The sequence below is a fragment of the Orcinus orca genome, chromosome 9 (assembly GCF_937001465.1).
Source record: "Orcinus orca chromosome 9, mOrcOrc1.1, whole genome shotgun sequence".
NCBI classification, from domain to species: domain Eukaryota; kingdom Metazoa; phylum Chordata; class Mammalia; order Artiodactyla; family Delphinidae; genus Orcinus; species Orcinus orca.
Genome location: NC_064567.1, coordinates 1,512,855 through 1,540,215, shown reverse-complemented (window position 1 = coordinate 1,540,215; position 27,361 = coordinate 1,512,855). Strand labels below are relative to the sequence as shown.

General features: G+C 46.2%; 1 long non-coding RNA gene across 3 annotated transcripts; it reads left to right on the top strand.

Annotated features, from left to right (window-relative positions):
* The first annotated feature begins 47 nt into the window (after positions 1-47).
* LOC117197186 (uncharacterized) lies at positions 48-26,600 on the top strand. 3 transcript variants are annotated; one of them, XR_007479342.1, is made up of 4 exons: positions 48-344; positions 3,134-3,279; positions 14,705-14,833; positions 20,342-26,600. It is a non-coding gene; the product is annotated as an uncharacterized LOC117197186 (long non-coding RNA). The 3 variants fall into 3 exon arrangements; XR_007479341.1 differs by having other exon boundaries at positions 55-344; positions 14,700-14,833; positions 25,260-26,600; XR_004477719.2 differs by having other exon boundaries at positions 56-344; positions 14,700-14,833.
* Positions 26,601-27,361: the final 761 nt, after the last annotated feature.

The window sequence follows — 27,361 nt, the reverse complement described above, 5'->3', positions numbered from 1 at the left end:
GAGGAGCGCGCCGCGACGCCTGAGGGGCCTGAGGCTGAGGGGCGGAGCCTTCCGGGCGGGGCTTGGGGGGCCACGCCCCCGGGGAGCGGAGGCCGGCGGGCGCAGGGGAAATTCCGCAGGGAGCGAGGTGAGGAGCTAGCGGTTGGAGTCGGGTCTCCGGGCGCGTACTCCCCCCGCCGGTGAGGGTGAACTAACGGAAGTGGGCGGGCCGGCGCGCCGGGTTAGCAGGCGTTTATCCTGTATGGCCGCAGCAGTCAGCGCCCTTCACCAGCACGAGCCCCGCCTGCAGAGCCCTCGGCGGCATCCAGCAGGAGGCCTCCCGCGGGAACTGTCACTCCGCCAAAGTAAGTAAAAGGTCGGAAACTGGTTGTTTCTGGACGCGCTTTGGGCGGAAACCCGGGAAACCTGGCTTCTCTGGGTCTGATAAGCGGTTGGGCCGCCGCTGGTCTTGTGCTTCCCCACCTGGAAAATGTAGATAGCCCTGAACGTGAGGCCCATGCCAGATCCGCGGGCGGCCCAGTACTGGGGAGTTTACATGACCCTCCTGAGAGCCTCCATGGTCCGTTACTTTGGGGACGGCCAAACATGCCACATACAGTACATAAGTCCCCTACCTACACATGAGTTACGTTGGAGAGCGTTAGCAAATCTAATTTGTTCGTTAAGTCCAAGAAGTTAGCCTAGGTAGCAACTAACACAATTGGCTCTTTACCGCTGCTGTTACGCTTGCTTCCGGACATCCTGGGCTTGAAATAAAGGTACTGTAGTACTGTACTCCGTACAGTACTGTACAGTAGAGTACACAAAAGCACAACCACTTGTAGAGGATGCACGCACGTGACAATGTACGCCAGACACGTGAACTACCTTACCTGATTGGACGTTCCAACACACGTTCATATCTTTGAAAGTTGCAACTTGAAGGTTCATATGTACGGGACTTATTGTAATTCACCCCATTCTGCATTAAGTACTTTTTTGTTGTTGTTTGCAATAAAAATGAATCTGAAGGAATATTTATCATTTTACTTTTGGATTTGGGGCGTATAAGCCACTTAAATTGCTATTGGCTGTGATGTTTGGCATCTCTGAGAATTCTTAGGAAGGGAGAAAATCTACAAATTGCTGTCAAATTATTTTTATGATATATGTTACTTTAGATTTTGAAGTGTCTTTTTGTGATTTTGAATTAAAACTTTTTTCACGACTCCACCTTTTTTTTTTTATGGCCCCTGAGAAGCTTGTAGGCCTCCACATACGGTGCCTATAATGCCTTATGCCAGAAAATGGCGGTGGGGACTTGGAGAACATGAGGCTTGCTCTGAGCCAGTACTGCTGCTGCCATAGGCTGATAAGAATACAGGAATAATTTTCAACTGGTTACATTCAGTGTTCATCTCTATTTTCTTGAAGTCCCTGAACCCTAAAGAACCTGGGAAAGATAAAGAAGTATCTGTTTTTCTGAACACCCAGCTTCTGAGAGCTGGGTTAAATACCTGCATGAAGTGACCTGGATAATTTCTGGGGTAATCTCTCCAAATCAGAGGGTAATGAGATCTGATTTTAAGATGCGACATTTAGACACATATTCCAGAAAGTCAATAAATATGGCATTTCTGATCTTTCTAACCCAACGCTCCAGCCATCTAGACCTTTTTATTTTCTTTTATGCAGCTGTCTGTAAAGGTTCACTCACCTTTGATCTTAGTTGTTTCCCCGTGTTTGGTACTTACAACACTTAGCCCAGGGTAGTAGACCTCAAAAATGCCCACAAGCTCTTCCCTGTACACTCACCCCTTTGCCTTGTGGCTTTGCCCCTCCTCGCAGCAAGGAGTGGAGCCTATTTTCCACCCTTGAATCTGGGCCTGGACGTGTGACTTGCTTTGGCCAAAGGGACATTAGAAAATACGAAGCTGTTGAGAAGTGCTTATGCGTTAGGGCTTGCCCCTTCTCACGACCCCTGGGCACCCTCCAACTGCCATTGTGTAAAATCGTCCCACCCAAGCTGGTAAGGGGTGTCCCAGTTAATCTCTGTCACCCCAGCTGACACCCTCTTTTCTGCATCCCCCTAAAACGTGAATTCCCCCAAAACACAGTTCTTCCCCTCTGCTGAAAGCACTGCAATGCAGTATTCTCATTACCTGTAGAAAAAATCAGACTCCGGAACTGGCATTCAAGACCTTGAGTTTGGGGCCCCGCCCTGCCCTTCCAGCTGTTCCCACTTCTCTCTCTAAAGAACCCTTTCCTGTAGGCTGGCTTCCTCCTCTCTCCCATCCCTGGGCCTTCCCATTGCCAAGGCCCGGAACTTTTACCCATTCTATACTCTCTTTCCTCCTCTTCAGATTCCGTGCTACCACTCTTTACTGTCCACACCAAGACCTTCCCTCTCCAAAAAGTCTTTCCTGGCAATTCCAGTCTCTTCATTCACTCATTCATTCAAAACCATGAACACACCATGGAAAGAATACTGCTTCAGTCCCCGCTCTGGGGGTGCTTACAGGAGGAAAACAGAACGTACAGCCATCCACCTGACACCTGGCACACACGACCTTATGTTTTACCTCAGCGTTTCATGTGTGTGTGTCTATCCACAGTCAGAGTACAAGCTCTTTAAGGTCTGGAGTATCTCTTCCTGCATCATGTAAACCTCCATGTATTTCCTGCAATACCTATTAGAATGCTTTGCCCAAAGGAGACAGTTTACGAGTATTTATTGGTCAATAGATTGGTTGCCCTGAGAAATTCCCCAAAAACTTCTTCAAACTTCAGTAAGTCTTCAGATTTCTATACCAAGGTAGATAATTGTATGGACATTGCCCGTGTGGGCAACATTACGACTTATGTGCCCACAAATGAGAATGCTGCTTGTTACTAAGTACTCCAGTTTCACTATCACGACGTGTCTTTGAACCTGCCAAACTTCAGGATGGTTTCCTTCATTCCACTGGGCCTTGCTTTGATTCTCTTGATTACAATGAGATCAAAGTTTTGAGACTTAAGGACATAGAGACCAATTTTTTTCTTGTCTTTATGCCCCATACAAAACCAAGCGAAGCAACGTTCAGATGTAAGCTGAATTCCTTCCAGCCTCTATTAAAGGGCTTCTTTTTTTCCTTTATCCAAATACTCACAGCAAGAGAGTTAAACAAGCAAAAGCCTAGAAACAAGCCAGCTGTCCATCTGCAGTGGAAAGCATACGCAAATTGTGATGTGCTCACGTACTGGAATTCTACCCTGGCGTGAAAAATCCACGAGCCACAGCTGCAAGCAACAATATGGGTGAGTCTGTGCAAGAGCACTGAGCAAAAAAAAGGTCACAGGAGAATACATGCAAGTATGATTCCACTTACATAAAGTTCAAAGCCACGCAGAACTAAACAGGGTATTACTTAGGGATTCAAACGTGTGGTAGAATTATAGAGAAGAGCGGTGATAAACCTCTAAGAAGGAAGGTCAGAGGAGAGACTGGGCAGAGGCATTCAGAGGGCTGCAAGAGGAATGACAACACTCGTTTCTTACACGTGCGGGGTGGGGACGGGTCACAGCGCCTTGTTGCATTGTTGTTTAGGCATCGTATATGTTGCATAAACTATGTCTATTCACTATTGAAATAAAGGAGTTGTTTTAAGAGGCACCACTGTCTGGTAGCCTAAACTGTGGGTTCTCTGCCTCAGCTTGACCCCTTGCTAAAGGGAGCATCTTAGAGTGGAGTCAACACCAAGCAAGGATTCTGGAAACCAGGGTCCAGCTCTGCCAGGTGTGGCCTTTTGGGCCTCGCTTCAGTTACTGATGCCTAAGGTCCTTTCAAAACTCTGTTTATGGTTTTCAAAGTTAATTTGGAAACTTTCCACACAACCCTGTGTTTCGGCTGGAGTTTTCATGGGTCAGAGGAAGAAGAGAACGGGCATTGGTTGCTTAGCTCCAAACCCGAGTGTTATCCTGAATTGCACGCCGCCCCTCACGCCCCAAAGCACACCCATCACCAAGAATTGTCACCTCTCCCACCAAAGCACATCTCAGGTCAGCCACTTCTCTCAGCCCTACTGCTACCTCCTGGCCAGAACCACCCTCAAGTGGCCTGAGCCATCTCCCCACATCCCCTCTTCCCAGCCCCTCGTCTGCCCCCCACCAGTCCAGCCCAAGGGATAAGCACGGAAGTCAGACTTCTCCCTCCCTCCCCCCCCCCAGCTTCCCATCTCTCTTAGACTCAAACCCTAACCTGCCATGGAAACCTGCAGGGACCCTGGACCCTGCCCTGCCCACCTCCTCAGCCTCCTACCACGGCCCCACTGCCTGTGCCCTTTTGTCCGCTCAGCCCAGAATGCGCCTCCCCTGGGTCACAACTGCCCCCCTGTCACTTCCACCGCAGCATGAATGTTATCAACGCGGAGAGGCATTGGAGACCAACCCAGGTGCTTGCTCAGTTCACCTTGTTTCATTTTCCTCAAAACAGGACCACTGAAATTATTTCTGTATGGGTTTGTTTTCTGTCCAGTCTAATTTGTCTGGTTCACTATTTTCAACACCAAGCACAGTGCCTGGCAAGTATTAGGAGCTCAGTAAATCTTTCTTAGATAAAGAACTTAATGTGTGAATGGGGGGGCGGGTGGGAACTAGCTTTTGTAGAATAACCAGTACATTCCAGGGGTCTCATGCATTATGTAATTTAACCATCACAATAACTCTGTGAAGTGGGTATTGTCGGCTCCATTGTACCATTGATGACACTGAGGAGAGGGTAAGCGACCTCACCTGGTTCACATAGTCCACATTCAAACCCAGATCCACCTGACTTACTAACTCCTGTCCTTTCCACAGAACTATTGCCCCTCGCCACGCAATAAAACCACAACCTGGCTTCATCGTGGGTGACACGGAGGAAAACTCCCGGTCCCTCTGTTGGACGTTCTGCCCTAACCACTCACCTCCCCTTCCCCCGAAATTATTCTGCCTTCATTTGTGTGCCTGAGTATGTGCTCAAGCATACCAGTAAGTACAGGCTCCCTCTGCCCCTGGATCTGCAGGAGTGGTGTAGTAGTCAGGGCTCTCCAGAGGAAGAGAGCAATAGGGGATACAGAGAGATAGACACGAAAGATAGATATACAGATAGATAGATGGACAGACAGGCAGACACAATATGGTTTCTAATTCCATTCTCTAATGAAGAGCCAAGGTTCCTTGGGAGGTGGCTGCTTCTAGGGCTGGGGCAAGAAATATACAAGGTGAGCCTGGAGCATCTCGTAGTGCCAGAAAATAGGAAAGTGATCAAGGGAATTCCCTGGCGGTCCAGTGGTTAGGACTCAGTGCTCTCACTGCCAGGGCCCAGGGTTTGATCCCTGGTCAGGGAACTAACATCCCACAAGTCTCACGGTGCTGCAAAAAAAGAAAAAGGTGATCAAAAACCAAAACGATGAAGGTATGGGGTATGACAGAGGGACACAGGCGCCAACCTGAAAGAGTTCCCAATGGCCAAAGCAAAAATAATTCGAACATCAAAATAAATAGCAAAGTATTGGGTTAGAATTAAAGTATAAAGTAAATATTCATGAGTCAATACTGATATAAACAAATATTAATTTAGGTAAATTCTCCCCCACAAAAAAGTGGAGCTTACCTCCGCGCCCCTGAGTGTCGCTAGACTTAGTGACCTGCACCCAAAGAACAGACGAGAGAAGGAAAAGTAAAGTAACTGCGGTGGAGAAACCTGGGGGTCAGTGTGAGCGCCATCAGAGGCGAGTCACGTTGGCAGTGTGCACCTTTGATGTGGGCTGATGAGAACGGCCCTTCACCCATGAGGCCTTTTTCCCAAAACGCACACCCTCAGTCCAACCATGAGGAAAATGTCAGACAAACTCACATTGAACAGCGTTCTACAAAATACCAGACCAGTACTTGTCAAGGTCACCAAAAACAAGGGATGTTAGGAAAATCATCTCGGGCCGTAGAGGAGGCTAAGGATAATAATGTATCAACATTGGTTCATTGGTTGTGATAAATGTGCCGTAAGTAAGAGGAAGACAGCGAGGGGGCCTGGGTACGGGGAACACAGGAACTCTTATTCTCTTTGCAACTTTTCTGTAAATCAAAAATTTAAAGTTTAGTCTTTTTTTTTATAAATTTGTTTATTTATTTTTGGCTGAGTTGGGTCTTTGTTGCTGTGCGTGGGCTTTCTCTAGTTGCGGTGAGCAGGGGCTACTCTTCGTTGCAGTGCACGGGCTTCTTATTGCAGAGGCTTCTCTTGTTGCAGCGCACGGGCTCTAGGCGTGCGGGCTTCAGTAGTTGCGGCACACGAGCTCAGAAGTTGTGGCACACGGGCTTAGTTGCTCCGTGGCATGTGGGATCTTCCCGGACCGGGGCACGAACCCGTGTCCCCTGCATTGGCAGGCGGATTCTTAACCACTGCGCCACCAGGGAAGCCCCTAAAGTTTATTCTTTAAAAAGGAAGAGAAAGAATACCAGATACTTTGCAAAATCTCCAGGAGGACCAGAGAACCAAACTTTAAGGAAAGATGCCCCAGTCAAGAGCTGGTCCCTTGAAGACACCAGTGCGCCATTTCTGAGTGTAGACACACAGCCCACCCACGGCTTATCTGACGCTGGTCACTTCTAAGACTTCTCCTGTCTGGACCCTGGATGTGGCCCATTGGCAGAGCCCGGGTCATGAGCACACACCTGAGCTGCAAAGGAAGTGAGTGCTATTTTCCACTTCTTTCATGGCGTAGACTCCCTGCTTCATAGAATGGGGGATTCCCTTGACGTAGGAAGGGGCTTCGAGTATTGTTCAATCAAAAGGAATTATATGGTCCAAATACAAAGTTCTCTAATGACCCAGCATAATCCAAGTATAAAATCTACACTCTAAAGAAACAAATGGGCTTTAGAATTTTGGTAAGTGATGCCCACCCAGTGATGTGCCGGAGACCCCTGGCACTGGCTTGTGAACGCAAGTTGTTAATTTTCAGGAATTTTGCAAAGCCAGTCGTTAAACACAACACTGTTTAAAACTAAATTACATAAACTTACACTTAATTAAACTATATTTTTTAAAGGTAAAAAGTACTGAAAATCCATCGTGTCCTAATTATTTTATTATACTTTCCTTGAGTCTGCTTACGTGTCCTTTACAACGACGTGCTGCTCCTTGCTCAGTGACCTCACATTGGTAGCCGAGGTTGGCCGTGCTGGGAGCATTTCGACCGTGGAAATCAGCAAATGCTGCAAGTCAGGGCCCTTTCCCTCCCCCTTGTAGAGCTGGTTATTAGATACAGCATACCAGCGGAGCCAGCAAAGATTTTAGAAAGAGCCTAAAATGAAGATTTTCCTTATTATGGGCTGAAGTCAAACAACAGATGATCAGAGTTGGCATCGTTTCATGGAAACTGAGCGAGACTCTTGCCTGCTGGAGGTCATCCCAAGTGTCTGCAGAGCTGGACCCAGGGGGCTCCTGAAGGGGAAACAGGATTTTTCTCAAGAAAGCAATTCTAAATCTGTGAAAGTAAATCAAAGTTTAGAAACGTCCATTACTCCGCGCTGATGAAACACTGGCAGTTCGTATATTTGTTGGTGTTTTAAAGGGGCAGAATAAAGCCATTATTCCCTAGTGCAGGAGGGGTAGCATGCATGGGTCCAGGTTCAGGGAGGGGATAGAGGTGCTGGTCTGTGTCTGTTCATTTCCTGGGGCCACTGTAACAGAGTACCCCAGACTGGACAGCTTAAGCAACAGAAATTTATCTTCTCACAATTCTGGAGGCTGGAAGTCTGAGATCAAAGTGTGGACAGGGTCATTGCTCCTGAGGCCTGTCTCCTTGACACGTAGATGGCTGTCTTCTCCCCGTGTCCTCATACGGCCGTCCCTCTATGTGTGTCTGTGTCCCGATCTCCTCTTCTTATAAGGACACTGGTCACATTGGATCAAGGCCCATCCATACGACCTCATTTAACTTAATCACCTCTTTGAAAACCCATCTCCAAATGCAGTCACATTCTGAAATACTGGCGATTAGGAGTTCAACATGTGAAGTTAGGGGGACACAGCTCTGTACAGGGAGCACGTGAAAGTCTATTCCAATTGCCACTCTTCTCTCAGGGAAATAAACGGCAAGGTCAGCCACCAGAGGGAAGAGTGCGGAGTAGTGTTTGAGGTACTGGGAGAGAAAAGGTGGGGTCGTACAGGAGTGGCTGGGGGAAACACATGTGACCTCTAAGCAGCACTAGGCTCCAGTCAAAGCCCAGGCACCAGGCCTCTGCTTCTGACCACCCACGCTGCCCCGTGATCCCTGGCCCAGCTCAGCAGCACAGTGCCTTGGATGCTTGGCCTGACCTCTTGTGAACATCGTCAGATGAACTGAGAGTTTGGTAATTAGATGGGAGAGTGGTTAGGAATGTGGTCTCCAATCTCAGAGTCCTGGGTTAGAATGTCAGCTCCACCACATCTAGGTTTCAGGACCATGAACAGGTCACTTACCTGCTGTGCCTTTTCTCTCATCTGTAAATGGAAATAAAGATGCTTGCCTGATACGGTTATTCTAATTAAATGACACATCCATAAAGTGCAAGGACACAGTAAAAGTTAGCTATCATCCTCACACCAGTATTTGAAAAGCCAGAATCTAAGCATGGCTTGTGTGACATTTACACATTGGGTTATATATCGATGTTTATGAAATACAAGTTTCTAAGCAATGCATAGCAAACTTGTAACTTTTACACAGGAGATTAAAGACTGAAAGGATGCTTTAAATGCATGAAAGAGCTTTAATTTGCCCAGAAATTGTGTGGCTGTAGTGTCCATAGGAGTTGAGAGTTGAGGACGAATCAGAGGAAACGAAGGGATGTGGACCTGTAATTAGCTGGGGGGAAATTACAGGGAAACATGGGAATTTAAATCCGCAGCTAAAAACAGCAGCATCCTCCTCCACTTCCTCTTCAGCCTTTGGTGTCAGTTTCTCATTTTAACAAGATTTCATCTTAGGGTAATCGTGTGAATTTCACCATCCCCGGCTAACTCTCCTTGAAGTATAAATAAAGAGATGATCAAGCGGCTGCTAGTAGGAGAAAGGAGAGAAGAGGCATGAATAATTCCTGTGTATTCAGGATTTGGCCTTCTTCACCCAGTGTGCTGTTGGCTTAGTTTAGTGTGTACCCTCGGGCCCCCTACCCTGTACACAATAACCATCTGACAGCCACGGGAAAGCAGGACCCCAGGAATTCCAAGATAAGAGACTTGCACAGACATCTTTAAAGTTCCTTCCCCCGCCCAGGCAGTGTAGACACAGAAACACCTTATCTCTGACTGAGAGGAAGCCTCGTTTCCCACCCAGGACCCCGGCTGAATGGCAGGAAGTGAAGCAGGAAGAACACGTGGGCACACGTGGCAGGCGATCCAGGAGGGAGACGGGCGCACAGAGGCCCAAGGAGAGGACAGGATGCGACCTCGGGCGCACCGCAGACTCCGCCTTGTTATGAAAGCCTAATGGCGTGAGCAACTCCAGCCCCGTTAAACGTCTGCCGACCAAGGACAGGAGCAGGCCCCCGCGTGCGGTTCTGGCTGTGCAGGTCGTGCTCCAGCCTTGGCACAGGTCATGGCGAGGAAGCTGCCTGGTTGGGGGATGTTCCGACTGGACAACCAGTTCATAAACTGCCCGAGGAGGGGGCACTGAGAGCTTTGGGAAATGGATGCTGAACTTTCAGCACCTTCTACGCTAGCTTTTAAATTGCACTTTCTAAAGAGGAAAAAGATGGAAACATGAGGAAGCCATACTTGGGAAGGTAGTCCTTCTCCGCTGGTCCTCAGGCCCGTTCTGTGGGTACACCCGGTGGGGTAAAGGTTTCTAGCCATTCTTCCAGATTTTTCTACTCATAAATGTGTTTTTTAATTACACAGTTGAGATCTATTTTGCTACTTGATGTTTTTATTTAACAGTGTATCTTGGCTATCTTACATGTACAGATCTATTCCATTCTTCTCACCACTTAGTCATCCATTGATTAACTAGTCCTTATTGCATGTATTTAACCAGTTGCATGTGGATAGACATTCAGATTGTTTACAGGTTTTTTTGTTTTGTATTCCTATGTAAATGATGTCGTGCATAGATCCTTGTACATATTTATTAGCACACGTGTACAGATCTTGGAGGCGATCACCCACCTCCCACTTGGGAGTTTCCAGAAGGTCAAAGCAGCCCAGATGCTTTTGGAAAAGGCTACTTCATGCCCAGGCCCCCTCTCAGCAAAGGGTTCTAAGGGGGACCGGGCGGGGACAGAGCCAGAGCTACCTGGAAGGGGGGTGGGTTGCATCCTGAGTCCCCACTTGCCACCAAGCCTGGGTGGCGAGACAGTGCCTGTAGCACGTCAGGGAATTCACCAGGAGAACGCAGACCTCATCCAGGCCCCCCCAGGGGCCGCCGGCTCCGAGCCCTGGAACAGGCCCCCTGAGGACAAGTGACATCAGCAGCCTGGGAGCTAGACTCTCCCCTCACCGCTGAGATTTAACCCCTGAGAGCCCAGTCCCAGAAGTGAGCAGGTGCAGGTGCAAAGGGCTGGGTTCAGGGGTGAGTCCATTGAGAGTGTCCTCTTGTCCCCACTTTATGCTTTCCTGGTTACTCTCAAATGTTTGTTTTTCCAGATCAACTTTGATATCATTTGTTATTACCTCCGAACCCCCCAAATACTCTTGGTCTTCAGTTGGAATTGAGTTATGGGAGAACAGACATTTTTTACAACATTTGAGTCTTCCTGTCCAAAACAAGGAATATCTTCGTCTGTATCTAAGTGAACTGACATCTTTCTATCAGCTCTTGGCTCTGGGGTGGCAAGCCACACACAGGGGCCAGCAATATGTGAAGTTTCTCTAAGACCCCTCCGTCTCTCCAGGCTTGTCTGCCCCAGGGCAGATCACGCCCGAGGAGGCAGCCTTTCTACACAGTTAGCCCAGGTTCACTGTCACGGTAGATGTCTCCTTGAAGAGCCAGCTCCAAGCGGTTGGCTGTAACCTCACCGGCACCAGGCGGTCCCTCTACCAACCGTTACTCAAGGAGCTGGAAGGGCTGATCTGTGTAGCTTGTAAAGCTTGGCAGAAATATCTTGGTCACCTTTATGGGCTCCCAGGCAGCGGCATTGCTAAACATCCTGCTACTAATGTTCCTCTTTTACAGCACTTTCAAACCAATTTTCAAGTGAGTGTCATAAAATCACTCTATCCAGGAAGTCAGCCCCATAATCTCCAGGACATAAACTTTAAAAGCAAGGTGTAAAATGCCAATGGGACGCCCCGACATGCCTCCACTCTGTGCTCAGGTGTGAGTTTATTAGCAAAGCATTAGGCCGTAAAGGTCCACTTGAGAGAGCAGACTGAAAGCGCACCGGTTGTAGGTGGGGCCTGTCAGGTGGTGAGAAACTGATCTGGGAGGACAGGAAAATTACTCCAATGTCAGCAGCACTTGCTAATTTCCAAAGTGTTTACCTTCTGGGGGGGTTTCTATGACTGTAAAACATTGACGCACAGACACACACACACAGACACACACACACACACACAACAGCCTGAAAGGGACCTCCCCGGCGGTCCAGTGGTTAAGACTCCACACTTCCAATGCAGGGGACAAGGGTTCCATCCCTGGCCAGGGAACTAAGATCCCGCATGCCGTGACCAAAAAACTAAAAAAATAAAAAATTTTTTTAAAGATTAAAAAAAATTAAAAAACAGCCTGAGACCCTCGTGTTGCATCGTGTTTTATTGTGTCGTGCGTTGCAGTAGAATTTCTCACTGTCATTGTTGTCTTTTTGTGTATTTGTCTCCCTTAGTGTCAGTTCTCTAAGGGCAGGGCCCACGCCTGCAATTTCCCTCTCCCGCACCTGACACTGTTCTCACAGAGCTTCTTTGGAAAGGCTTGCTGTCGACGATGACCCGGAGGTCACAGCCGGGAACAGGCTCGCAGAGGCGCCTGTTTGTCTCTGCGTCACGAAAAGCGTTGCTTCGGAAAACACTTCATTAACCTGATGTTTGTCTGATGGGAGCCGTGTGTGCCTGGGCTTGAGTGTCACAGAACGTTAGCAGCAGTTGGGGTCCCTCTCCCCGACCAAGGCTAGCGCCTTGGCTGGAGGCTTGAGCCCCACCCCACCCCACCCCACCCCCCTCGCTGTTTGTCCTGCTCGGGAAGGGGAGTTCTGAGGAGGAGGCCGGGCAGGGCTAGGGGGCAGCAGTGGCACATGAAACACACCTGAAAGCGCGCCAGTGGCTGCACGTTCTCCCAGGTCCCCACGGGGCTCCTCTGATTGGTTCTTCCTGCCGCTGGGCCCTCAGAGCCGCCAGTCTCTCTCCATGCCAGGGTCCCAGGTGTTGAGCATAGGAGCCCATCACAAATCACAGGACTGGCATATTTTGCACCAAAGGTGATGCTATTTATCCTACTTATCTTTACACTGAATTTTTCCTTTACCATGGACTTAGCCCGGACCTTAGGGCAATATCTTTTAGTGGAATCAACTGACAATGTTACAGAAGAAGAAACAGGCTGAGAGAGGAGAATGCTCCACGGTCTGGCTCCTGGTTCCTCCTTTACACCTCATAGATTCCCCCAATGTGAGAAAAGCATAATAAACTACGGTTGTTCACTGCAGAATGGGCCTTAAAATGAGAATCTATCCTAATTTATTAGTACTTCCCAAACTGGACCCAAAAATTTTATCACTAATAATGTTTTACTTTTATGGGTATTTTGTAGCTCACAAAGCACATGTTATCCATTATTTAAATTCACAATAACCCAACAAGATAAACTAGGGTTGTCATCCCTTTTTAACAGATGAGGAAACTGAAATATAATGAGGTAAAATAACATACCCAGGCTTGCAGTTAGTAAACCACAGAGGCAATTCCAACCTTCCGATCTCTGTTCCAAGTCCAAAGCTCTCTCTCCCGCTCTACGGAGCCATCCCAGGAGAAGGGATGAGTTATAGATAGGGACAGAGATACAGTTACAGTGTGGACAGATGCAGATGTAGAACAATCATAGCTACAGATATGGGTAGAGATGTAGTTACAGTTTTGCTATGGATGTGAATATAGATGTGGTGGTGGTTATGGATGTAGAGGTAGATATATAGTTATAGAGAGACATAGAGATGGAGATGGAGAAGGACATGCAGGTGGGGATGGAGATGCAGATGGAAATGGAAATGGAGAAGGAGATGCAGATGGGGATGGAGATGGAAATGAGAAGGAGATGCAGATGGAGATGGGGATGGAGAAGGAGATGGGGATGGAGATGCGGATGGGGACAGAGATGGAGAAGGAGATGCAGATGGGGTTGGAGTTGGGGATGGAGATGGAGATAGAGATGGAGAAGGAGAAGGAGATGCAGGTGGGGATAGAGATGGAGATAGAGATATGAAATGCCCCTTGAGCTAGCCGAATTAAAATTCTAATATGCAGCTAGAAAACCCTGGGTCTAGATACTCTAGCTCCCGGCCATTCCCTTCTGTTCACAGAAGATCTTGTTTAAGGGAGATGATGCCGTAGAAATGATGTCTGCCAGGCTGAAGAGTTCTGGGACTGCTGGTTCCGTGTACTGAAAGGGATGATAAAATTTCCCTTTCTCTTGTTCATCAGCATTAGCCTTTAGGACTTCCCTGGTGGTGCAGTGGTTAAGAATCCACCTGCCAATGCAGGGTACACAGGTTCGATCCCTGGTCTGGGAAGATCCCACATGCTGCGGAGCAACTAAGCCCGGGTGCCACAACTACTGAGCCCACGGGCTTCAACTACTGAAGCCTGCGCGCCTAGAGCCCATGCTCTGCAACAAGAGAAGCCACCGCAATGAGAAGCCCGCGTACTACAACAAAGAGTAGCTCCCACTCACCACAACTAGAGAAAGCCCATGCGCAGCAATGAAGACCCAACGCAGCCTAAATAAATAAATAAATAAAAATCAGCCTTTAATATATTTAGAAATTTTGGAGCTCCCTGGGACATTCTGGGATGTTAGTTTATATATAGTCCTACTTTGTCTTTATATATTTGAAAAATAAAAGGTGAAACTCAAAGGAAAAAATGAATAGTAAAAATATTTGTTGTAATTTTTACTATTATAAAATTAAATTATATTTTAAGAGTTCCAATACATTTCTAACTGTGGTAGATTTTAAGGTAATTATGTGTCTCTTCGGTAATATATTTGCTATCAACTTATTGCATAAAAGGATTACTTGCGAATTCAAGATTATTTTTAGATTTATAGCCCTTTCAAGTGAAAAGGGGGTTTTTCAGGAGTACTTCTGATTTCCAGTTTCTGGTGAATTTTCCATTTGCCATCAATAATGCTCCCTGCAGAAATCCCCCTTCATGTAAATCGAGCCTGACACTCCTATAATGCACAGTGCAGAAGAGCGCTCTCAGGGCAGGGAATAACGTGCGTGAATTATGTCAGGCCACCATGCAGAAACCGTTCATCCCACAATTTATGAACGCAGATGCTCCCAAAACACGTTTTGGTATTCTAAAGAGATGTACGTGTTTTTATATTCATTGGCTATCTTGATAAATGTTTATTGTGGGCACAGCAAAAACTGCTGATTTGAAAAGATATTTTTGTAAACCTTCTTCGGCCTACCTCTAATGTTCATTACTCACATGATCAAAATTGTATGGCTCTATTGCCCAGTCTAATGTTGTTTTCGTTGTTTTGATTTTTCCAAAGTAAAGTCTTCGTGAAAGGCATCAGTTGGAACCTCAGAGTTTGGATTTCTCTGCAGGTGTGCTGGGGGCCTCAGCGTCCGTGTGCCTCAGCTGCCTGGGCTCAGTCTGTCCAGGAGGGATTTGGAAAGGACCCACGTAAGTAGCAGAGATACAGTTAAAGATGCTATAGTATATCATGCTATGTTGTGTTACTTTACATTACCTTATATTACACTGTGTTATATTACAGTTGTGCTGTGCTGTGTTGCATTATGTTGCTCATACTATATATCATATCATATTATTACATTATATTGTTTTAGACTATAGGGCTATGGTTGCAATGCAGAAAAATAATTTTGTCTGAGTTGAGGATGGAGTTAGCGTTTGGGCTGAATGATACACGGTCACACTGTCCGCATTCCCTGGATAGTTGCTCTTCTCTTCACTTTCTGTCCTATGACTTGATCATTAAAGTCTGGGTTTTGATTTGTTTGTTTGGTGGTTTTGAAAATGAAAGGCTGAGAACTCACGCTTACCCAGCCTCCTGTCTTCATGTGGTGGGGGGGGGCTGTGTGTGTGTGTTTGTGTGTGTGTGTTCCTGAAGGTCTCAGGGGCTGGGATTCTATAATGTATCTCAGGGACCAGTTCTCCTATCTACGCCCCTGAGTCATCAGCCTTCATTCACACAAATGTAGAAGCTGGCGGACGCTCTGACTTCCCCTCCAAGGCTGTCCGCTCAGCGCTTCTCACAACGATGTCTGTCTTGGCTTAGCTCCTGGCCAGTGTCTGGGAGTGGAATTTAGTCTGTTATTTGAATAACAATTACAAGAAAAAGCATGCAAATAGACGTGTAACATTAACTGAGGGATTATTTTTGAAAGACACTTTTAGTCACCTTCTTATAGTTAGGTCATTGAAAAGAAACCATTATTCTTTTTGTGAAAGATTGCTCCAGAAGCATTAGAAATCCAAGTAGGAATAAATCGATTAATTTTCAAAACTTGCAGGGATAAACTTTATTCTGAAATCATGGACGTTCTCTTCTAATTAAATTCAAATATGGTTAACTCCTTTCAGACATATTACAATAGTAAATAGTAGACTGGGGCGGCGGTGGTGAATATCCTTGATCCCTGTAAATAATTAGATTGGTTGGCTAATAGAGCATAATGCCTAACACTGTAAAAATCCCAACCTTCTACATCTGTCTCATTAGCAAAAATAAATAGGTTTGTGTTAGGCCGACAGACTAACGCAGGAACCCAGTATTGTTCCAGGACCTGCCAAAGGAGGGGAGGACTCTTGCTGGCAGTGGGTATCAACATGGTTTTCCTCTTCCTACAAAGAGAGTGGAATGTGATTAGATTAGCAGCTCTCACAGCTACACTGCTGGTCGGTAACAGCGGAGGGGCAGAGACAGGTAACAGCCGAGGGGCGGAGACAGGAACCGGTTCTCTCTAGGGGGCCCCAGGGACGTGGCAAAGAGCTTCTTTCTGCTTTGCAGAGATGGGTGATGAGGGTCCAGTGAGATGATGCCAGTGGTCAGTGTGAGCGTAGCGGGCAGTGTGAACATGGCAACAGCCCAGCCAGACCCCCCTTCAGTGCTTCCCCAGACATACATACCATGCCCTCACTCTTCCCTCAGGGTGTTTACAGAGTCACACTGACATTCTTCCATCCATGAATGCTTGCCAAGGAGGAGAATCAAGCTTGCACTGTGGGCCACGTTTGCACGTGCCTGATCTATACTAGGAAATTGTTGTCCATCCTTTGTGTTCTAAGCAGGGTGACCTGATATCTTGTTTGGGGGTGAAGAAGACTTCTACAATCACCCTCTTCTCTTTCTTTTTAGTTTCATCCATTCAGTTCACCAGTATTGACTTTCTCTGTGCTCAGCACTATTCTAGGCACTGAGAATACTTGCATAAATAAAGTTGATAAGTACATACTCACATAAATACAGAACAGTACTTACAGCCCTCAGCTGTCCTATGCTTATAATTTAGGAGAGAGACAAATGTAATTGATAATTATAATTAATAACTTAATCAATTAAGTAACAGGTAATGATTGATAAATCCTGTATTGAGAATTAAAATATGATCTTTTAGATAAAGAGCAGATTAGGTCTAGAAAGACCCAAAGGAGAACTCTGAAAGGTGGGAAGAGAAAAGTGGATCGGTTAGGGGCCCAGGCTGGAGGGGTACCAGGGCAGGGGGCATCACACAACCCCCGACCAGCATCACAGGGGAACAGGCCGGGCATCTCCTGACCCACAGCCCTGAACAGAAGGCGGGGCGGGTAGGCTCATCCCTCCTCCAGGTCCAGTAGGAGTTCTGCCCACTGACAAGACCAGGTGATCCAGCAGCATCAGCAGAGGACTGACCAAAAGTGGCCCTCCCTCACCTAGAAAAACTGGACGACCAGGGACTCCAGGGGAGGAACCCTCCATCTGGCCCAGGAAACACTCCAGGCTCTGGGGCTGGGAACTCTCCCTGCTGGAAGGCATCAGGTGGTCTGGCCTGGGGAAGATGCCCCCACCCACTTAGTTAGCACCAGCAGGGACCAGGGGGAGCCCCGCCAGCACCAGATAACAAGCAGACTGAACACTCCAAGCACTAAAACTGCCATTAGAACCACAGCCCAAGGAAGCAGGCCAAGAACTGTATGCTAAACTTAAATGGGGTGACCACCTGCTGAAATAAAAGATCCAAATTGCACTGAGTCTCCTGATATAATAGCTGCAACGTCCAGGATACAATCGAAAATTGCATGTCATTCCAAGAACTAGGAGTATCACAACCAGATTGGGAAAAGACGATCAACCAATATCAACACCAAGACCAGATCAGATGTTGGAATCATCAAACAGGGTTTTGAAGTAGCTGTGAACAAAAATGCATCAGTGAGTAATTACAAATTCTCTGAAAACAAAAAAGTAGAAACCTCAGCAGAGAAATAGACATTATTAAAAAAAATTATAGAACTGAAAATTACAACAACCAAAATAGAAAACTCACTGGACACACTCAGGAGTGGAGTGGGGATGGCAAGGGCTAGGATCAGTGACCTTGAGGACAGATCAGCAGAATCTACACAATCTCAATAACAGAGAGAATAGACTGAAAAAAAAAAATGCACAGAGCTTCAGGGACCTGTGGGGCAATAACAAGAGATCCCACACTCACAACATCAGAGTCCCAGAAGAAGAGAAAAATACTAGAGCTGAAAGACGATTCCACAAAATAATAGCTGAAAAATTGTGAAATTTGGTAAAAGGCATAAACCTACGGATTCAAGAAACTGAGCTTATCCTAACCAGGATAAACCCAAAGAAATCCATCCAAGACACATCATAATTAAACTTCGGGAAACCAAAGACAAAGAAAAAAAAATCGTGAAAGACAAATTTCTGATAGATGAACACCAATTCGAATGACAACAGATTTGTCATTGGAAACCCCAGAGGCCAGAGGAAAAGGCATGACATTTGTCCAGTGCTGAAAAAATGACTTGTGAGCCACAAATTCTATAGCCTCAGTGAAAGTATCCTTCAGGAATAAAGGGAAAGTAAAGACATTCTCAGAAATAAAACAACTAAAAGAATTTGTCACTAACAGACTTACCCTTCAAGCATGGCTGAAGGAAGTTATTCAAACATTAAGGTAATGACAAAAGAAGGAATCTTGGAGCATCAGGAAGGAAGAAGGAAGGACAGAAAAGCAGAAATAGGGGTCAACGCAACAGGCTTCCTTTTCCTCATGAGTTTTCAAAGTCACGTTTGATGATTGCAACAAAAATTGTGACACTGTTCAATACCCAGGACCAGGGTGTTTAAAAGTGGAACCTAAATGGAAGTACAGTTTCCACACTTCACCTCCGGTGGGAAGATGGGCCACGACATCACAGCCACTCCCTGAGTGCTCATCGGAAGAAGCTGAGCTGGAGCAATCACATGGCAAAAGCTGTTACCAAATTTGGGGAAAACGTTGAAATTTGCATTATTCCCACTGTATCACTAAGACCCGATGCTCAGTTGAACCATACTTAAAATGTGAGTATTCAAAGGTGAGTGCAGAAAAGTCCCTCTTGCTTATCCTTCCTCTGGTTCAACATTAGTCAAACCTGCTAATGCACAAATTTCCTCATCTGATTACAGAGACAGTGCCTTGGATCACGACGGCTGCCCGTGTTTGCTGTCGCGATTTTAAGACTATTACATAAAAAGCCATCGTTCTCTAGCACACACACCCAGAAGGTCTTATTTGGCATTGAAAGTGGTCTGTGATTTTCTGCTTTACGTGGAGCATCGCCTCCGTTATTCATTTTATTCCAATAACGGTAGCATTGCTGCCATCTGAAAAGAGAATGCACCCTGCTAAACTGGCAACCAAGAAGCAGAGACATAGCAACAAACGAGAGAACGGAAAAGGAGACAAGGGATGCTAACAGAAAACAGGGACCAGAAGGGGAGCCCTGAAGATGAGGGTCCTGCGGCTCCTGAGACCTTGGGGAGGAGCAGGGGCAGGGAGGTGACAAGCCCCTGCCCTCCCCTGGGAGCTGGGGACTGGGGTGCTCTCTCTGCATGTGACCTCCCTACTCACCTCCTCAGATTACGGATTGGCCATTGAGGGGTGTTCTTCCTTGAAGAGGCAACGTAGGAGGGGATCCTGGTGAGGCTGGCGTGGTCTCAACCCCTCCATTTCTGGTCACCCCACTTCTGCCAAGGTCCGGGCTTCCGTGTATCCCCTGACGTGACAGTTTAGGGGGTCCCTGCAGCGTGAGCTATTTCCCCCCTGTAGGACCCACGTGCCCCCGACCCCCACCCCCAGGCCTTTACCGGGGTCTCTCTGGGCCACGTGTTTCTACATCCTGCCTCTTCCTCAGCAATCCTGGCCTCTGCTGAGTCACAGAGAGTCACTGCCACCCGCGGTCCTGGTGTCCCAGTGTGGAGGAGAGAAACTTGACCCAGAGAAGGACGGACGCCTTGAGTCATTCTCGAAAGTTTCACCGTCCTGGGTGGTCGCATCCAATGGCTCTCGTCGGCTCACGTCCACACTCTGGCTGCCACAGGCAGGAAGAGGGAGCGCCTGCCCCTCTCACCTCCCGAGCGGGAGATAGGCCTGGCCTTGCCCCCTTCTTGGGATCAGGCAGCCGCAGGAACAGTGCAGCACTACAGATGCCCTCTAACAGCCGCCTGGGTCCCTCTCACCCACGTGCTCTAGGACTTCTGCTGCAGTTGAGTTTCTGTGCCGGTGAAGCTCTCAGGGCAAGAGCCTAAACTGTGAGCAATTTACCGTGTTAACGAAGGTGGCCCTGGGAGGCCTTGCCCAGGAGGAGGTGGTCCTGCAGGAGTGGGCCCTTCATGTGGGGAGGCTACCAGGGAATGAGCTTAAGGAATTGGAGGAAGGCACTGTTGGGTTTCATGTGCCTCCCTGGATGGTCCTGGAGATGTTGAAAACCGGCCGGGGTCTCAGGGAGCCTGGGCCCCCGGCTGCCTCCCTGGACCGTCCTGGGTGAAATCTGCAAGCGACAGATAAAGTTCTAGGGCCCACCGTGCACCCAACCCTCTACCCATAGTGGTTTGTTTTTTTTGTTTTTTGCTTTAAAGCACATTGTCATACTATATGTGACTCTTTTTGTCTCTACTTGCACCTAGAGGTAACGCCACAAATAAAACACTAAAATGGGAGCTTTTCGGGAAAAATAAAATAGAATCCAGAATGTTCTGAGCCACTTAAACTCTTCTGGAAAAGTGGAAAAAACAGTGTGGAAGTGTCAATACTTCTATTGTATTTAGACAGTGTCGTTAAATGTCAACTTTGTATGTGATTGTGAGATGTATATGAACGGAGGCATTACTATCATTCTATCATAATTTACTGCTTGACCAAAATAAACTAATAAGATAAATAAATACATCTGCTCATCCCCAACTGACTCATATGACCCTGAATCGAAATAAAATATTGGATGAGCTGGCGATGCCAAGTTTAAACTGGATTAGCGACAGAATCTCAGTGTGCTGTTTCGATATAATTAACGCGATGATTTAATATGTTTTTAGCTCAGAATCATCGTAAGAGGTTTTTTGTAGTAACATAGAAATGAACGCACACTCATCCAATCTGCAGAGGAATAAAAGGTTATAATATTTTTGAGTTCTCCTGGCAGAGGATCCATTCTCATCAATCTCGTGCTCGGCAGGAGAGCCTAGGGATGTTTTTCTTCCCATCACTCAAAGCCGTTATTTAATGGGGGGTAACAGCCACAGTCTTCATTAATATATTAACCTATGGCTCCAAAAGGCCTCGCAGTAAACCAGCTAAAGACTCCTCCTGGCAGGTTCATGTCACAGGGCTTGCAGACATTAACCATTGGAAACACTGACCTCAGGGATGAGCCCAAAGTTAATAACCAGGCGAAGTCGGCTGGCCGACAGGCAGAAAGAGGGAGCCAAGAAGCCGACCTCAGGGAACCCGCGTGCGAGCTGTTCAAGAGGGACGGGGCACAACCACGTGTAAAACCTTACGGTGGAACGTTCTGCAGCTTCCAGAAGAATGAGCAAAATGGAACGAGTGCTAAATGGAACCTGTTGCAAAATGGAACGAGTTGCAAAATGGAACGAGTGCTAAATATATGGTTACGTGAAAAAAAATGAAGATGCCACATGGATTAAACTCTCAGTTGCTCAGCATTCTAGCACTGGGGGGTCCCCAGAGGAACGGCTGACTCCTGGCCTGCTCACCCTAAAGCTAAACCTACCGAGGCTCCCTGGAAACACACAGCACGCTTTCCTAATGACACCGGATCTCGGTTCTTTCGAACCGAAAGAACCAAAAAGGAAATCATAGACTCTTGTAGATGTGTAATGAGACAGTAAAGCATGTGTCTGTGGACTCTGCTTCCCGGTTTCCAAATGACTCACAGTGCAAGTCTTCACATCGTAAGCTCAGGGGTCTCCCATCCTGCTCACCCTGCAGTGAAACCTGGCTCTGATGAGCCTCCACAGGACACACGAGCCATTGCCTATGCTGTAGCTTGAAGGTCAACAAAGAACGACCGGACATAACTGGGAAACCAGAAATACGAAGGAGAGGGCTTCCCTGGTGGCGCAGTGGTTGAGAGTCCGCCTGCCGATGCAGGGGACACGGGTTCGTGCCTCCGTCCAGGAGGATCCCACATGCCGCAGAGCGACTGGGCCCGTGAGCCATGGCCGCTGAGCCTGCACGTCTGGAGCCTGTGCTCCGCAGTGGGAGAGGCCACAACAGTGAAAGGCCCGCGTGCCGCAAAAAAAAAAAAAAAAAAGAAATACAAAGGAGAAAGAATAAGGGAAACGAGAAAAAGGGAACCAAGAAATCATATGCACCTATGATCCCATATCGATTTAAAATATACACAGTGTGTCAGAGAAAGACAAATATCACATGATATCACTTGTGTGCAGAATCTAAAAAAAATCATACAAATGAATTTATTTATAAAACAGAAACAGACTCACAGACATAAAAAACAAACTTACGGTTACCAAAGGGGAAAGGGTGGCAGAGAGGGCTAAATTAGGAGTTTGGGATTAACAGATACACCCTGTTGTATATAAAACAGATATACAACAACGACCTAGCACAGGGAACTGTATTCAGTATCTTATAATAACTTATAATGGAAAAGAATCTGAAAAAAATAGATATATTGTATGTAGGGAGTTCCCTGACGATCCAGTGGTTAGGACTCAGCACTTTCACTGCTGTGGCCCTGGGTTCAAAACCTGGTCGGGGAACTGGGATCCTGCAGGCCATTCGGCACAGTCAAAAAAAAAAAAAAAGAATATATATATATATCCGAATCACTTTGCTGTACACCAGAAAGTAACACAACATTGTAAATCAACTATACTTCAATTAAAAATATATATATACACAGTGTGTTTGTAAGTACACCAACATATGTGTGTTTATACATGTGCATATATATGTGTATCTGGAAAGATATGTACTCAGATTCGAGCAGTGCTAATCTCTAGGTGGTGGGACATACTTTTTTTTTTAACTGTTGCGTTTTTCAGTTTTCATCTTCCAATTCCATAAGTGTACAATGCTTCTGAAATTACACAAAAAATGTTTTTCAAAATACAAGTAAACTAAAACAGTATATTAAAAACCTAGAGTAGGGCTTCCCTGGTGGCACAGTGGTTGAGAGTCCACCTGCCGATGCAGGGGACACGGGTTCGTGCCCCGGTCCGGGAGGATCCCACATGCCGCAGAGCGGCTGGGCCAGTGAGCCATGGCCGCTGAGCCTGCACGTCCGGAGCCTGTGCTCCGCAACGGGAGAGGCCACAACAGTGAGAGGCCCGCGTACCGCAAAAAAAAAAAACAACCTAGAGTGATCTGAGATGTTGCAAGAAACAGAACAGAACTTCAAAAAAGACTCCAAATAGTATCTTAGAGATCCTGGGGAACAAATGCATTCGTAAAACAAGAATAGGATGACATGAAAAAGGAAAGAATAGAGGACAAGTAACTTTTAAAAGAATGCTGAAATTGAAAACATTAATAGAAAAGTTGTAAGACGGAGCTGGGGAAAAAGGCAGATGGAAAATATGGGAAGCAATAAAAGACTTAGAACATCAATCCAAAAAATTTCAACATCTAACCAATAAGAGTCCCAGAAAGAGAGTGTAAAGAATCTGAGGGGTGAATGTTGTTAAAGAGAGATTATCAGAAATTACCAGAATCAAAAGTCTTCAAATGGGGCTTCAAATGGGGCTTTCCCATACCTCAAAAAAAAAAAAAAGTCTTCAAATGGAGAGTTCTCAGCACAATAAATGAAAAAGAGACCCACATCTCAATATATCACTTCAGAACACACAAAGAGACAAGAATCAGATTGGCATCTGATTTTCCATACACAACACTAGATGCTAGAAAATAATGAAGCAACATCTTCAAAGTTCCTAGGGAAAAAATTCTGTTTCACCTAAAATTCTGCAGCCCACCAAACCACCAATCAAGCGTGAGGTAGAGTACAATCATTTTCAGATACGACATTTACAGAGTTTACTTCGTGCTCTCTCCTTCCCCTTCTGGGAAGTTACTCAAGAATGTGAATCAGAGAATGGAGAGAAAGTGACAAACCGAGGGGCACTCGTCCCCTTGCCCCCTCCCCTTCCAGGAAGCAGCCCTGGAGCTTAATGAGGGGAAACCCTGGGTGACAGAAGTCTGGATGCTACCTAGTGAAAGGGCACAGAAGGAGAATGCTGTGCCTTAGGTGTCTTTACAGAGGGTGAATAGGAGGGGCCATGTCAAGGTTGGGTTTTCCAGAAACAGGAGTTGGGATGGAGTTTGTGTTGGAGATCCGCACAGAGGAAAGGGGAGGAAGCAGGGTTGGGGAGCTGTGGCTCAGGCCAGGAGCCTGCAGGGCAGAGTGGGCCACCATGGCCCATCAGAGGAGCCCCCCAAATCCCCTCCCCCAGCCCATCACTAGACGTGGACCACCCAGGGAAGGGCGTGCCTGTGGTCAGGGAGGCTCTCGGCAGCAGAGGCCGGCCCTGAAGGGGCATCTGGTGCACACGTCTCTTGGTCGGCCCACAGCACAGTCCATGGCAAACCCCTGGAAAGCACAGAGATGAGCTGCAGGGGTTCTATCAGCCCCGTGCAAAATCTACAGGCAGGACGCTAAGTTATGGTTCTGAAGAGTTTTCTATGGGGGGAGCACAGAGTAAGTTAGTCTAAGTACGCAATTTCCTGAAAACGTGTTAATGAAACTTAAAGGATATAAAAATTAAATTAACTTTTAAGATCTTCATCTCCAATATCCATTGCCTAGGCTAAGTTTTTTTTTTTAATAACTTCGCTTTTCTAAGAGCAGTTTAGGCCGACAATAAAACTTAGACGAAGGGATTTCCCACCCGGCCACCCGGCCGCCCGCTGCCCACACGCAGGCATAGCCTCCCCTTTGCTGACAGCACTCACCAGAGTGGTTCGCTTGTTTTACCAAAGGTGAACCTCCATTGACGCATCAGAATCACCCAAGTCCATGTTTATCCTAGGGCTCACTCTGGGCGGTGTACACTCAGTGGATTTGGACAAATGTGCAATGACATATATCCATCATTATCATATCATAAAGAGTATTTTCACTGCCCTAAAAATCCTCTGTGCTCTACCTATTCAGCTTTTCCCAACCCCTCCCCTCCAAAACCACTGATCTCTTTACCGTCTCCATAGTTGTGCCCTTTCCAGATTGTCATAGAGTCAGAATCGTGCAGTGTGTCGCCTTTCCAGACTGGCTTTCACTTAGTGACGTGCCTTATGGTTCCTCCATGCCTTGTCTTGGCTTCACAGCTCATCTCTCTTTAGCACCGAATGATATTTCACTCTCTGGATACACCACAGGTTATTTATCCTCTCACCTACTGATGGACGTATGAGTTGCCTCCAATTTTTGGCAATTATGAATAAAGCTGCTCTGAGTATCTGTGTGCAGGTTTTGTGTGGAGATATGTTTTCAGCTCTTCTGGGTAAGTACCAAGGAGCATGCTTGCTGGATTATATGGTAAGAGTACGTTTCGTTTTGAAAGGCACCGCCCAACTGCCTTGCCAAGTGGCTGCACCACGTGCGTCCCCACCAGCGGTGAGCGTTCCGGCTGCCCCACGTCCTCGCCAGCATTTGGTGTTGTCGGTGCTCTGGATTTTGGCCATTCTCAGAGGTGTGTAGTGGTGTCTCATTGCTGTTTTAATTTGCATTTCCTTGATGACATAGGATGTGGGGCATCCTTTCATACATGCTTACTTGCCATCTGTATATCTTCTTTGCTGAGGTATCTATTAAGGTCTTTGGCCAGTTTTTTCAGTTGGGTTGTTTTCTTGAGTTTTGAGAGTTCTTTGAGTTGAGTTGAATTTTGAGAGTTCTTTGTCTATTTTGGATAATAACCCTTTATCAAATGTGTCTGTTGCAAATATTTTCTTCCACTATGTGGCTTATCTTTTAATTCCCTTGATATTGCCTTTTGCAGAGCAGAAGTTTTTAATTTTAATGAAATCCAGCTTAACAATTATTTCTTTCATGGATCGTGTCTTTGGTGGTGTATCTAAAAAGGCATCACCGTACCCAAGATCATCTAGGTTTTCTCCTATGTTATCTGCTAGGGGGTTTGCATTTTACACTTAGGTCTATGATCCATGTTGAGTTAATTAGGTTAGGCTTTTGACAGTATTTATGTGATAGATTGCTCAAAACTATCTGCACTCCTAAGTTTGTTGCAGCATCACTTACAATAGCCAAGATATGGAAACAACCTATGTGTCCATTGAAAGATGAATGGATAAAGAAAATGTGATGTATACATACAATAAAATATTATTCAGCCTTAAAAAAGAATACACGTTATATTCTGTTTTATGCTACAACATGGATGAACCAGGAGGGCATCACGCTCAGTGAAGTAAGCCCGTCCCAGAAGGACAAATCCTGCATGATTCCACTTATCTGAGGAATCTAAAGTAATCAAACTCACAGAAGCAGAGGGTAGCATGGTTGTTGCCAGGGGCTGGGGGAGGGGAGACATGTGGAGTTGGTAATAGGCATAAAGTTTCCGTTGTGCAGGATAAACAGTTTCTAGAGATCTGTTGTACAACTTAGTGCCTCCAGTTAACAATTCTGGTTTTTTTTCTTGAAAATTAGTTTTAAGAGTGTAGCTCTCAAAAAAAAAAAAAAAAAGAGTGTAGCTCTCATGTTAAGTGTTCTTATGACAAAGAAGGTAGGGGCATGAGGAAGTTAGCAGGTGATGGATAAGTTTATTGACTGTGGTGATGGTATCACAGGTGAAAGCATGTGTCCATACTAAACGAAGTGTATACATCAAATATGTGCATTTTTATATATAACAGTTGTATCTCAATAAAGCCATAAATAAAATTGATCAGGTTACTGTGATGCACTTACGCCAGGTTATTTTTTGAAAAGAGATTCCTATGCTTTAGATATCAGCATACCAAGTGTTGGTATTTGCACAGCAAGGCTGAGGTTGTATTCTAAACGTCTAAAACCCTGACTTATTTTGCTATCCTCATGAAGGACAGCTGTATCCTCCACGGAATAGGATTATGGAGGCACCAAAGGCAAACTACTTTTCCATAGTTTCGACAAGTACTCAGTTACAGCACCATCATTCTGTTCCTCTGCGTAGAATAAGAGCAATAGGGACAAGGCCAGGGTTAAACCCTATTTCTTGTCCCATTTAGGGCTCTGTTAAAGGATATTTTAAGGACATCCTCTACTATCATAAAAGAACTAAGCATCAGGTACCGGAAGCACAGAGGGCCCCAAACAAGATGAACCCAAACAGACCTACATCAAGACATATGACAATTAAAATGGCAAAAGTTAAAGAAGAGTCTAAAGGCCGCAAGAGAAAAACAAAGAGTTAATTTCAAGGGAACCACATAAGGGTATCTATCAGCTGATTTCTCTAGAGAAACATTGCAGGCCAGGAGGGAGTGGCAAGCTATATTCAAAGTCCTGAAGGAGAAAAACCTGCAACAGAGGGTACTCTACCCAGCAAGATTATCATTAGAATAGAAGCAGAGAGAAAGAATTTCTCAGACAAGCAAAAACTAAAAGTACACTAATACTAAACCTATCCTAAAAGAAATATTGAAATGTCTTCTCTAAATAGAAAAG